Source organism: Palaemon carinicauda, chromosome 8 (genome assembly GCF_036898095.1).
Source record: "Palaemon carinicauda isolate YSFRI2023 chromosome 8, ASM3689809v2, whole genome shotgun sequence".
Classification (NCBI taxonomy): Eukaryota; Metazoa; Arthropoda; class Malacostraca; order Decapoda; family Palaemonidae; genus Palaemon; species Palaemon carinicauda.
The window spans coordinates 142,088,333-142,100,428 of record NC_090732.1 but is presented as its reverse complement, the minus strand read 5'-3'; the positions used below and the strand labels follow the sequence as shown (position 1 = coordinate 142,100,428).

Sequence of the window (12,096 nt, the reverse complement as noted above, 5' to 3'; positions counted from 1 at the left end):
TGTTCCCGGCAGAGGAATGACTGGAGGAGGCAAGAATCGCGAGCTGAGCGTTGGCCCTAGCTCTGGCACTCTTCAGACCCCGAGACCAGGGCAGAGCCGCACTGGACTTAGGGGCCTTCCGAACGTCAAACACTTCATCTAAGATAGTGTCTTTGCCTTCACGGGGGGTGATCACGGGATCCATAAGCCCGTTAAGTTGCCTTATCAGGTTCAGGACCTGCCAGAAGGCATGTTCGGATTCCTGCTGATCTCCTCCTTGCGGGCTGGCAGCTAAGACTCCTGTCCCAGGAATCTCTTCCTGGGGTGAAGCGTGGACGTTCCCCCGGGGAGCCGCGGGTTCCTGGCGAATCCTCGAAGATGATTTCGGGACGGTCTTGGAGTCTTTGGATTCCCTCCTGGGAGGGATAAAGGATCCCAACAAAGGGGTTCGAAGAGCCCCTTCCTCACGAGACGACTCTCCTCCCTGAAACGAAGTCTCCCCCCTTGGTGCCGAGGGGAAGACAACCGCTTCACTGGACTCACCCGAGGACGGAAACGCCTCGTCCACGGGAGAAGGAAAAAGCACTCGAGCAGGAGAAGGGGGCTTCGCGACAGACCTCTTGGGAACCAACTTCGCCATGGGGGAAGTCACCACGAAGTCCAATCCTCTCTTTTTCTTCAGCATAGGAGAGGCTGCCATTGGTTTGTTGCCCTGATCGGCGAGTGCTGGTTTCATAACCCTCACTAACGCCCGCATCAGAGGACCAAACCAAGTCTGTTGCTCCACGGACACAGAGTCCGAAATCCTCGCTGGAGGGAAAGGGATCGGGCGATCCTTTGGAGTGGACACCACAGTACCTGCCTGAAAAGAAGGGGGGGAAGAATGATGCACTAACCTCTCCGCAGTGTCTTCCTTGTCCTGCACTACAGTCCTGCGTTTGGGTGGAGGCGATCCTGAGCGCTGTCTAGAAACACGCGTTCCTGCTGCTACCACTGGCTGCGAAATTCGCCACGAACGATGGTTGCGCGAGGGCGAACGGTCACGCGGACACGCGGACGCGCAGGCGAGCGATTGCGCGGGCGGATGATCGCGCGGGCGCGCAGGCGAGCGGTCGCGCGGGTGCGCAGGCAAATGATCGCGCGGGCGGGCAGGCAAGCGGTCGCTCAGGCGAGTGGGCACGAGGGTGTACAGGTGAACGAGCGCGTGTCCGAGTCGGCGAACGAATGCGTTGGGGCGATGGCGAGGGAACACGTTGCCGCGTGGGCGAGGAAGGTCGCTGGCGGCGTAGATCAGCAGGCGATCGGTGGTGAGCTGGCGAACGCTGACGCGCAGGTGAGCGATGGCGCATTGTCGCATGGTGATGCGTTGGCGAGCGATAGCGCGCAGGTGAATAATCGCGCGATGGCGAGCTAGTAGATGGCGAACCATGTCCTTCAAGAACCTCTGGTCGACGAAGCGTTGGAGAACGCGTGCGCGCAGGTTGTAAATCACGCGGGCGGTCCGGAGATCGCCGATAAACAGGTGATCATTGACGCGTAGGAGAACGCTGACGAACAGGCAATACTAGAATCGCCTGTGAACGCTGGCGAGCAAGGCGGCGACGCGTGAGATCCTGTGAAGGAACAGGTGGCACGGCGCGTTCACGAACAGGAACAGAAAGATCGTAGTGCATGGGCGAACATGTGCTTTTGAAGCATACGCTGGAGAACGCGGACGATGTTGCGTAGACACAGGATGAGGATCGCGAGAGCGCTCAGGAGACTGATGGCGCGCAGGGTGACCAACAGGGACTGCAGGATGGTCAGAGACCATAGGAGAGCGCTGGCGAGCAGGAGGGCGATGATCCTCAAAAGAGCGCTGACACTCAGAAGAGCGCTGAAGAGCAGGAGAGCGCCTGTGCGCTAACACTGCAGAAGGGCGAGCAGAAGAATGCTGACGCGCTAAGCGCTCTTCAGGAACCACAGGATGTAGGATGTCCTCAGGAGAGCGCTGACGAGGAGGGCGAACATCAGGAGAGCGCCGGCGAACAGGTGAGCGCTGACGAGCAGGAGAGCATTGACGAGCAGGAGAGCGCTGACGAGCAGGAGAGCGCTGACGAGCAGGAGAGCGCTGACGAGCAGGAGAGCGCTGACGAGCAGGAGAGCGCCTGTGCGCTAACACTGCACGTGAAAGGGAAGAATCCCTTTGCCCCGAAGGGACCGTTGCCCGTCAGGTAACGAGTTCCCCAAAAGGTGAAGTTCTAGCAGGAGTTGGAGAACGGTCTGCAGAGAGGTCCAAAGGAGCAGGAGCTGTAGGCTGAGTACGACGAGGAGAGTCCCCTTCGGAGGAAGAAGATCCAAAAAGGCGCCTCTTAACCCCCTTATAAGGGGAAAGGAGGCCTTTGCGACGCAGCGGACGGTGAGCCTTACGGCGAAGGCAGCCACGGGGAAGATCATAAGGACCATCAGTCCTACGAAGGGGAGTCTCAGTCAAGGCACTTCCCTTAGAGGGAAGCTGAACAGCAGAAGAGCCCGTAGGACTCACTTCCCCTTTGAAGGATGTACGGAAGGGGGAGGAGAGCCGTCAGCACCATCATCCTCAACTGCACCTGCAGAGGATTGCCCAGCCCGGAGGCCTCTGCCACCACGACGTCGACGATAGACAGAGGGTCTACCTCTGCTACCGCTGGCGACTGCTTAATGGCGGCCCCCAACGAGACAAGGTCAATCAAGGCGACCCTGGAGGGCAAGCCCTTAAGCCCCAGGGAAGCCCAAATCTGTAAGAGATCATCATTAGACAATGAATTATCAACAACCTCCCCCGGAGGAGGAGGGGGAACCGCCCCGCTATGGGAGGCGACGCCCTCTCCCCCACCCAAGGTCGGGAAACAGAACTTGGGCCTGCGCTACCACTCGGCCGACTCTCCTTAGGAGCCGGACGAGGGGGCGAAAGAAGAGTCCCGAGAACCTTCCTCCTTCAAGGCAACCCCCGAAGGAGAACGGTCTCTCTTGGACTTCTTCTTACGCCGGCGGCCAAACCTCTCCCACTGGGAGGCAGACCACTCCCTACACTCACTACACATGTTTTCCTGGTCACACCGTCGGCCCCGACACTGAGGGCAAAGGGTGTGAGGATCTGACTCCAAGGCCGCCATAAAGGTCCCACAAGGGCGGCCAGCAACACCAGGGCACGTACGCATTGTAAAGATAATAATAATAATCGGTAGTCAACTTCAAACACACACACAAGCTGTAGTAAAGAAAAAGCTGAAAAAAAGATTAAAGGCTGTCAACGAGGACGATGACAAAAGTGAAATGAAGTGAAATGAAGCAAGTCACCGGTGTGTGGGGGGGGAGGGGTAGCAAGCTACCCTTCCCCTACCCCCCGCTAACTAGCGCGGGGGTAATTAACCCTTGTTAAAACTATTGGCTCGTCATTTCAGCTGCGCTAAAAGGTAAACCCAATGTAAATAGAGTGGTTTGTATTTCGGTTACGGAACAAACTGGATTTTAGATCCAAAAATATCTTTTTGCTACGTTTTGAACAAATTTTACCTTGATTTTTGACGTAAATAAGAACAGTAGTTTTAGAGATACAAGACCACCCAAAATACAACAATCACTTAGTTCTATAGGGCATTGCTTTACAGTGGTCACTTCACTCTCAGTTTAATATTACCCCTTTACTGCTCTGTTATGGCAAGTTGCAGATGTGTTAAGCACACTCTCAATAGGGGTAGCCATTTTGTCATTATTTATGACGTTCAGATAAGCAACAATTATAAATATGAATAAATATAAATATATTGACATATTTACTTTATTTAAAGTTGCTGAAGTCTAAAACAACAGACCAATAAGGTTTCAGCATTTTTACCGTACCACAATTAAGAACAAGAAGAAAACAGATGATCAGGCATTCTTACCCACAATACATTGCCAAAACACAAAATCTCAACAGAAACAAAACTTGCTGGATCCTTAATATGTTCTCAAGACTTAAGAAGAGTTGTAGGAATAACATCATTCACTGGTAAATAACTCCATCATCATTAATTTCTGACAGATATGAGTAATTTTTAGTTTCAATCTTCTTATGAAAATACATTATGAGTGAAAATAATGTTATAACAATTATTTGGTAAATACATGATACTTTAATCCCTAGCGAAACTGGAATTCGCTATGAGAAAAGGGATTTTGACGAAGGAAAAATCTATTTCTGGGGAGAGACCTGTGACGCCCGGTGAACTCGTTATCTTGTGTTTATCATGCCTTTCTGATCATCATTATTGCTGCAAATCACTAGTTTTTAGTTTTGCCCCACCCAAAACTCCAGGTTTACACTGTGATCTCCGTTATAGTTTTTATAAGGGGTGGTATAAAAATTCATGAACAGGTGGTTTGCCCTAATATTCATCATCAGAAATGGATAAAACACAAGCTAGCACATATGAAATACATATGGTTCATGTATTTGGTTATAAATTAAAGTATCATATATTTAGCATTATTTTCTGACAATAGGGCTATGGCCTCCTAGTTACATATTATCATTACTTGCTAGGCTACAACCCTAGTTGGAAAAGCAGGATGCTATGAGTCCAGGGGCTCCAACAGGGAAAATGGCCCAGTGAGGAAAGGAAACAAGGAAAAATAAAATATTTTAAGAACAGCAGCAACATCTACATAAATATTTCCTTAATAAACTACAAAACAAGACGAGAAACCAAATAGAATAGTGAGCCTGAGTGTACCCTCAAGCAAAAGAACTCTAACCCAAGACAGTGGAAGACCATAGTACAGAGGCTATGGCACTACCAAAAACTAGAGAACAATGGTTTGATATTGGAGTGGCTTTCTCCTAGAAGAGCTGCTTACCTTAGCTAAAGTCTCTTCTACCCTTACCAAGAAGAAAATAGCCACTGAACAAGTACATTGCAATAGTTAACCCCTAGGGTGAAGAATAATTCTTTGGTAATCTGAGTGTTGTCAGGTGTATGAGGACGGAGGAGAATATGTAAAGAATATGTCAGACTATTCGGTGTAATTGTAGGCAAGGGGATAATGAGCCATAACCAGAGAGAAGGATCCAATGTAGTACTGTCTGGCCAGTCAAAGGACCCCATAACTCTCTAGCGGTAGTATGGTAAGCCTGTACGCTGTATATAAGGTACAGTACTCAACAAACCTAGCATTACTAAACATCTAAAGGCTCAAATATAAAAAAAAATGCCCTACTATAACCTATAAATATAACCTTAAAAAAAATTAACCTAAGATTTCGGTATAATTTGCAAGATCTGAGATGCCAACAAGCAAGGGCTTGATAAATGAACCACAACCTTGCTATAGCTTAAATAAATGAGCTACAAACTAACGCATGGGTAGCTTGCTGTAGCTTACATCCTGTTGTAGACCATATATGTATTGGAAACCGTATGTTTGAATCATACTTTTGTTAACAGAGAAGGACAACGTTCCAGTAACTCTGAAATGGCATTAACCAAGAACTATTCAGTATCAATACAAGGACGTACCGTCAATGATGGCTAATTTGAATAACAACCTGAAGAATGAAAATTGAAGAACTTGACACTTGTCTTGTTTACATCGACTTTGGCGGATCCGTTCCCTACGTACCAGATGCAGGAATATGCTCCCTGACAGCTCATCAGTATGCTCTAGTGTTTATACAAATTATTTAAAGATTGATTCTACATCTTACTTTACTCACCAATGAGTTATCTGGCATAGTACAAAACAAATCTGTTGGTATGTATAGGTTTATAAATATGAGAATAATGGAGAAAATTAATTATTTCATTTATTTCCTGTTTCTATTTATTTAGAATTAAGCAACATTTTGTCACTTAACGTTTCGATCATTTGCAAATTTTATGTAGTTTATAATATAAAGATACAACAGCAAACTAATAATGTACATGAAGAAATGATCTATATACAAAGTCTTGACAAATTATTATAGGCAACTGAGTAACATACGTCGTTTCACAGGTGTGAAGTCCATCATCGTGCTCTGAGTACGAACGGGTCTTTCATTCTTATATGAGCTTATAGTTTTTTTGTTTTTTTTTTGTGATAAAAAAAATTATATCAGAAATATTAAGAGTACTATATCCATTCAAACCTCTTCATCTTATTCCCTTGCGTGCTGCCACTAATAGGAACACTTTCCCTTTTATTAATGAGATGAATAGACATTGTTGGATTTTTAAAATGTTGAAACTCACCAAAATAAGAATTCTACCATGGTTTCACAGATGCAGATATTGTCCCATTAAAAAGGGATCAAAATTTAAAAAAAATTAATAGAATTTGTATAGGCCTACTAATAAAATGTTAAAAACCCTGAAAATTAGGAAGATAGCACACACTGATGTCTCTTATTTTCAAGTAAAGAAAAAAATTACGGTCTCTTTTTTACACAAACTAATTTATTAATACGTTAAAGACCAATAGATTGTTTTTTATCATTATTAAATCGACGCCAAGACAAATTCTTATTTTAGTTTAATGGCTAAGAAACTATCAACTAGTTAAAGAGCAAGAATCTTTGAGGTGAGGAATTGAGTGCATTCAGTGCCGAAATTTGATTAACCGGACTATATTATCTATTATACAAGATAATTATGTGGACGTGCCTGTTTAAAGCGTACTAAATATCAAAACAAAGTTTCCATTTATAAAGACTCATTCTTTGCTAAATCTAAACTTCCATTGCAGAAGTGGATTCAAACTGTTTATTAGCGGTGAAATGACATGAGTGAGACAACAGCAACTAATATTTTAAACATTTCAGAGTAAAAAATGATTGATCTATATTTTGTTTTTTCTCCTAGAGAAATCTGCATGAAACCCTTTGAGGCAACCCCTATTAAACTTGAAAGTTCTGGCACAACTGTGCAAATTGGCGAGTCTTGTTTTGTACGCAAAAACAAATATCACAAAGGATGTACACCTCATCGGCTATGGGTCATTTAGGACGGTCGACATTAGCATTAAGCCATATATTGGATATAAGATCATTAAAACACGTGATGCCGCAAATTTACTTCCAATGATAGAAAAAAAATATTACCTTGTTCAGACATACACAATGATGATGGAAATCTTATTGCAAAATCCAGTCACATCTAAGATTTCAACATCAGACCGTAAGTCACTTTCGTAACCTTGTTGATAAAGATACATGTGTGCACATACAGCCACGTCGTTGAAAGTTTTTGGAACCATCATAAATCAAAGATCAAGATAATGCGTGGATGCAAAAGAGAATTTCTAAATCCATTTATACAGCAATTTATGTAGTATTAAAGGCATTTTAATAGTATGTTTGATTCTTCTTGCCCTGAAAGAGCAGGACATTGCACCTTTGATTAAATATGGATTGCTTTATCTATTTTTTTTTTCAAATCTGTGTAGATTAAAGTGTTTGCTTATCTTACACATTTGAAAAAAAAAATTATGTGGATATAAGTAGCATTAAAAATATGCTTAATAAAGTGATTCTTAATTAAATGACTTGTAGTGGGGTCTCCAATCTCCAGATGAACAAAAGCAGGGTCTCTCTCTCTCTCTCTCTCTCTCTCTCTCTCTCTCTCTCTCTCTCTCTCTCTCTCTCTCTCTCTCTCTCTCTCTCTCTCTCTTGGGGGAGGGGGGATTTAGCTGGGATCCTGAGTCATCAGGATGGTTATCTGGGGGCCCCATTCTTCAGGTGACCAACGAAAGATAAAAAATGTAGGCCTAGCCTACAGGTACTTTGGATCTAGGCGTAGCTTACAGGTACTTTAGGTTTTGCAAAAGGGGACCGTCTCGAAGAAAATGACGATTTTTATTGATGCGTTACAGAAATAATTCATAGATACAAATGCCTTGAATAGTTTCAGTCGGAAACAGAACACTGTAAGATAGAGTTTATTAAAGATGAGTCTTTTGATATGATAATATGTAATAATTTAGAAGCAGCTGTTAACTATGTTTATCCCTCATTTGTTATTCAAATGTTATCATGGTCGCTGAGTGTTTATTATTATTACTATTATTATTATTATTATTATTATTATTATTATTATTATTATTATTATTATTATTATTATTGTTATTATTATTATTACAACCTAAACTACAACCATAATCTGGAAAGCAGAATGTTACAAGCCTAATTACCCCCAACAAAGTGAGCAGCCAATCGCAGAAAGGAATACTGTAGAGAAGTAAGCAATAAGCTTTAAATGAGAAATAATAAAACAAAATATAGAATATAGCAAGATTATTAATAACGTTAAATATATCATTCGTAAAAGCAGAAGGAGCAGTTATAACAGGTTTAAACTTCTGAAGTTCCAGCGATTCTACGACCAAACTAGGAAAATCATTCCACAGTCTGGTTACAGCCACAATAACACTTTTAGAATACTGTCTAGTATTCTTATTATGGAGAAGGCAAGACTGTTCTCATTCTTGATCTGGGTACTGATCTCCGGCACAGTCGTTCAATTAGATCTTTATGCATGTTACATAAGGCCCTCCTTTACCTTCAGATCTCCGCAGAGGTAGCTAGAGTCCTAGACCACCATCCTGTACGCGGTACTATAATAGGTATGCAGTTATTTCTAAAAGTCTTGCCTTTTCCATAGTAAGGCTCAACACTACACAGTATTCCAGAAGTTGCATTCCAGGTGAGACCAAGTTGTGGAATGATATTCCTTATCTGACAGCTGCATCGGTGGAACTTCAGAAGTTCAAACTTCCGGTGAATGTTATGTTGAACTGGTTGTCATACGTCTCCATTCATAGTTTATATATGACAGACCCATTTTAATAATAATAATAATAATAATAATAATAATAATAATAATAATAATAATAATAATAATAATAATAATAATAATAATAATAATAATAATAATAATAATACCTAGTCCTCCGTACTGGGTGGTACAGTCTGCGAAGATCTGAATGCAAAGGACGGTCAAAATTATGCAAAACCTTGTTTTAATGACAAGGATCAGATAGATTACAGATAATATACGGTGAGACTCATTTAATGCCATTTGAAATACACGTTCGTCAAAATGAAATGAATCCCAAACTGACAAATCAGGATGAGATGTGTACGAACGAATGTCGAGGTAATAAACAAAAGAACGTTTTGGCTGTTATGTCCTCATCTGTACGGAGAAAAAGCTAAGCATGGGCAGTGTTAATATGGGGATTATCTTTTAGCAAGATTTAGGTTCCATTAGCACTAAAAGATGCAATCTCCTGATCTTACACCTGAGCTGTTAAATCGTTGACGGATAAGAATCAATAGTAAATATAAATTTTAGCGTGCCATAGCTTATTTCTAAGTCGTCTCAACTAAGAATCCAAACTTCTACTGGCCATAAATAGATGCTCTCTCTCTCTCTCTCTCTCTCTCTCCTCTCTCTCTCTCTCTCTCTCTCTCTCTCTCTCTCTCTCTCTCTCTCTCTCTCTCTCTCTCTCTCTCTCTCTCTCTCTCATTAACAGTTAACACGATAAACGAATTCAAAGTTAAGTTAGACTATATCATAGAAACTCTCTAAACGTTTAGAGTAATATGCTCTACCCATAGTCCAGATATGTGTCTACCCAAAAACAGATGAATAAAATTACTTTTGTATAGGTAAATGTGAGGTCTAAAATTTCTGATTTGTTAATCAGTCTGACTTTATAGATTTTTCTTCATCTTAGTCATAGGATTCTTTGAATCTATTCAAATATTTCGAGACCTGTTTTCATTTACTGAAAATACTTAAGTGACCATTATCTTATCTAATAAGCATAATTAAATCTTATCAGTAGTTGATAACTGTGGCTAACTTTTGACTACAAATAAATTTTGCCGTCCAATTCCTAATATCTTTAATTTTTCCGGTCATGTTTTATGCATGATATCTTCTATGGTGTATTTACTTAATTATTATTATATTTCAGTTTAGTCTCAACTTCACTGCCATTTTCATTCAGTTAAACAATGGCAATTTTCTTGAGCTATGAAGCTAAGCAACAAAAGGGTACACAACACTACTCTTCACAACTAAAAATTAACAACTTCGGTGGAAAACGCAAAATGTGAAAAAAAAATAACGGGAATGTTATTAAAAATGACACAAGGATAGGTGCAAAAGAAGTGAGATATTAGGGAATGAAATGTGAATGTTACGATGGAGAGCACAAGTAAATTCTAGGTCATTGATATTTCTTAGATGAAATAATTTTATGTAAATTAAAGGGTCGTGCATTAAGTATCCAGCTGATGATAATTATAAAGTAATTATTCTTCAGTTGTCAATCAAAACCAAATATATAATTCTCAGACAAGTTCCTTATGATTGTATAAGCGTTCGTAAGTATTTGTAATAGCTTCGGTACCTTAGTTAAGCAACACAATGCATCCTTATCTTCAAATATTTCAATTGCAATCAATGGAAATTATGGCCCGTTGATCATTTCTATGATTCTCATATCAATAACAGATACATTTATCTAGCTATTCTGAATATCAATTGCAGTGATTAGAATTAGGTTAATCACTGTGCATGGCACAGCAGTGATAGGAGTTTACCGACCATTTTCTGGTGCTATTAATACTGTCATCCCTGATTATTCTAAATATTAGATACAAAGAATAGATGCTAATGAACACCGTAGTGAATACATGAATGCGTTTCTTGGCCCATTACCTTTTCTATTGTAAGCGCATGAGATGTGGTTTGGGTCATGAAAACCTGCTTGCTGTTTATGAAAATAATGCCATTTTCTGAGTATTGATCTCACCTCCCGAGTGCGTACCTTTGTCACTGGATCTCTAAGCGGAGATCTGGCGAATGTTACTGATTGATGCAAATTTCAGTGATGAAGGTAAACCCAAGCAGAACTCGATCTTCAAGGATTTAAAATTCCTATAGTCCTACTTTTTTATTATAAATAATTTTCTTTAACTGCATGTACTTTATTTTAAATTTTACCTGTAATTCTTGATTGAGAATTGTCTGTTTAGAAACATATCTGGTTTGTCTCTTCTTCAATCAAAAAAAAAAAAAAAATCAGCATATTGAGAAAATCTTTTATTCTTTTGTTCTGCCATGTTTAGAATATTGTTATCGTGTTTGGACCTCAACCAACACTAATCCTAAATTGTTGAACAAAATCTTGAAATCTATTAATCTCTAAATCCCCGACCTTCATATAATCTCTGGCAGTATCGTTCGGTTAAATCATTGTATATAAGAATCATTTCATAATTTTGATTACCCTTTTTTATTCGAATTTTCTAAGATTAGGAGACCATTGCCGTAGGGATATTAATAAAAATTCTTCTCTGTGCCACTTTTGCCAATTTCTTAGCCGTCTGCTTTATCTCTTTTCCCAATTCCTTTCTTTCTAGCTCAACGTCCAACCTCTTTTAATTCTCCCAGTACTTCATGTAGTAACTACAAATGGAATGAATGGACTCCCTGGGTTCAGTGTTTAGTCACAAGGCTTTAAATTATATAAATTCAAATCCATTTATTGTGTAGTATAAAAATTCGAATAAATTCTATTCCGGATTCGGTTAAATTGAGGGAATTGGAGCAAATACTTTTATGTTGAGCAGTTTGATACAAGTCTCGTTTCATTGTCAATTTAACATTTGTATTATCTATATTATTTTGTAATCAAGATTATTTTTTTTTTTTTACTTTTAAAGTCTTTTCTTTCCTTAATTTTTTAACAGTACTACCTTTCATGTTGTCCTTAAACTATTTATCATCATGATTTTCCAATCATGGATGCTGCTTACCTAATAATAATAATAATAATAATAATAATAATAATAATAATAATAATAATAATAATAATAATAATAATAATAATAATAATAATAATAACGGAACTGACTCTTAAATAAAGTAGTACACAATCAAAAATTTTGGCATAATATTTTTCATGCTATGTTTATTTTGTATATATATATATATATATATATATATATATATATATATATATATATATATATATATATATATATATATATATATATATGTATATATATATACATACATATATATATATATATATATATATATATATATATATACATATATATAT

The 12,096-nt window shown here is 39.8% G+C and overlaps 1 protein-coding gene across 7 annotated transcripts in view; it reads right to left on the bottom strand.

Moving 5' to 3' along the window:
* The window catches only part of LOC137645997 (solute carrier family 35 member C2), a 132,164-nt gene that overhangs the window by 87,129 nt on the left and 32,939 nt on the right, over window positions 1-12,096 (bottom strand). The window contains exon 1 of one of the 7 annotated variants that reach the window (XM_068379126.1): window positions 5,499-5,618. The exons of 5 other annotated variants lie outside the window; for them this stretch is intronic. The gene's annotated coding sequence lies outside the window, so the exon portion shown is untranslated. One more of the 7 variants, XM_068379127.1, reaches the window with a different exon arrangement.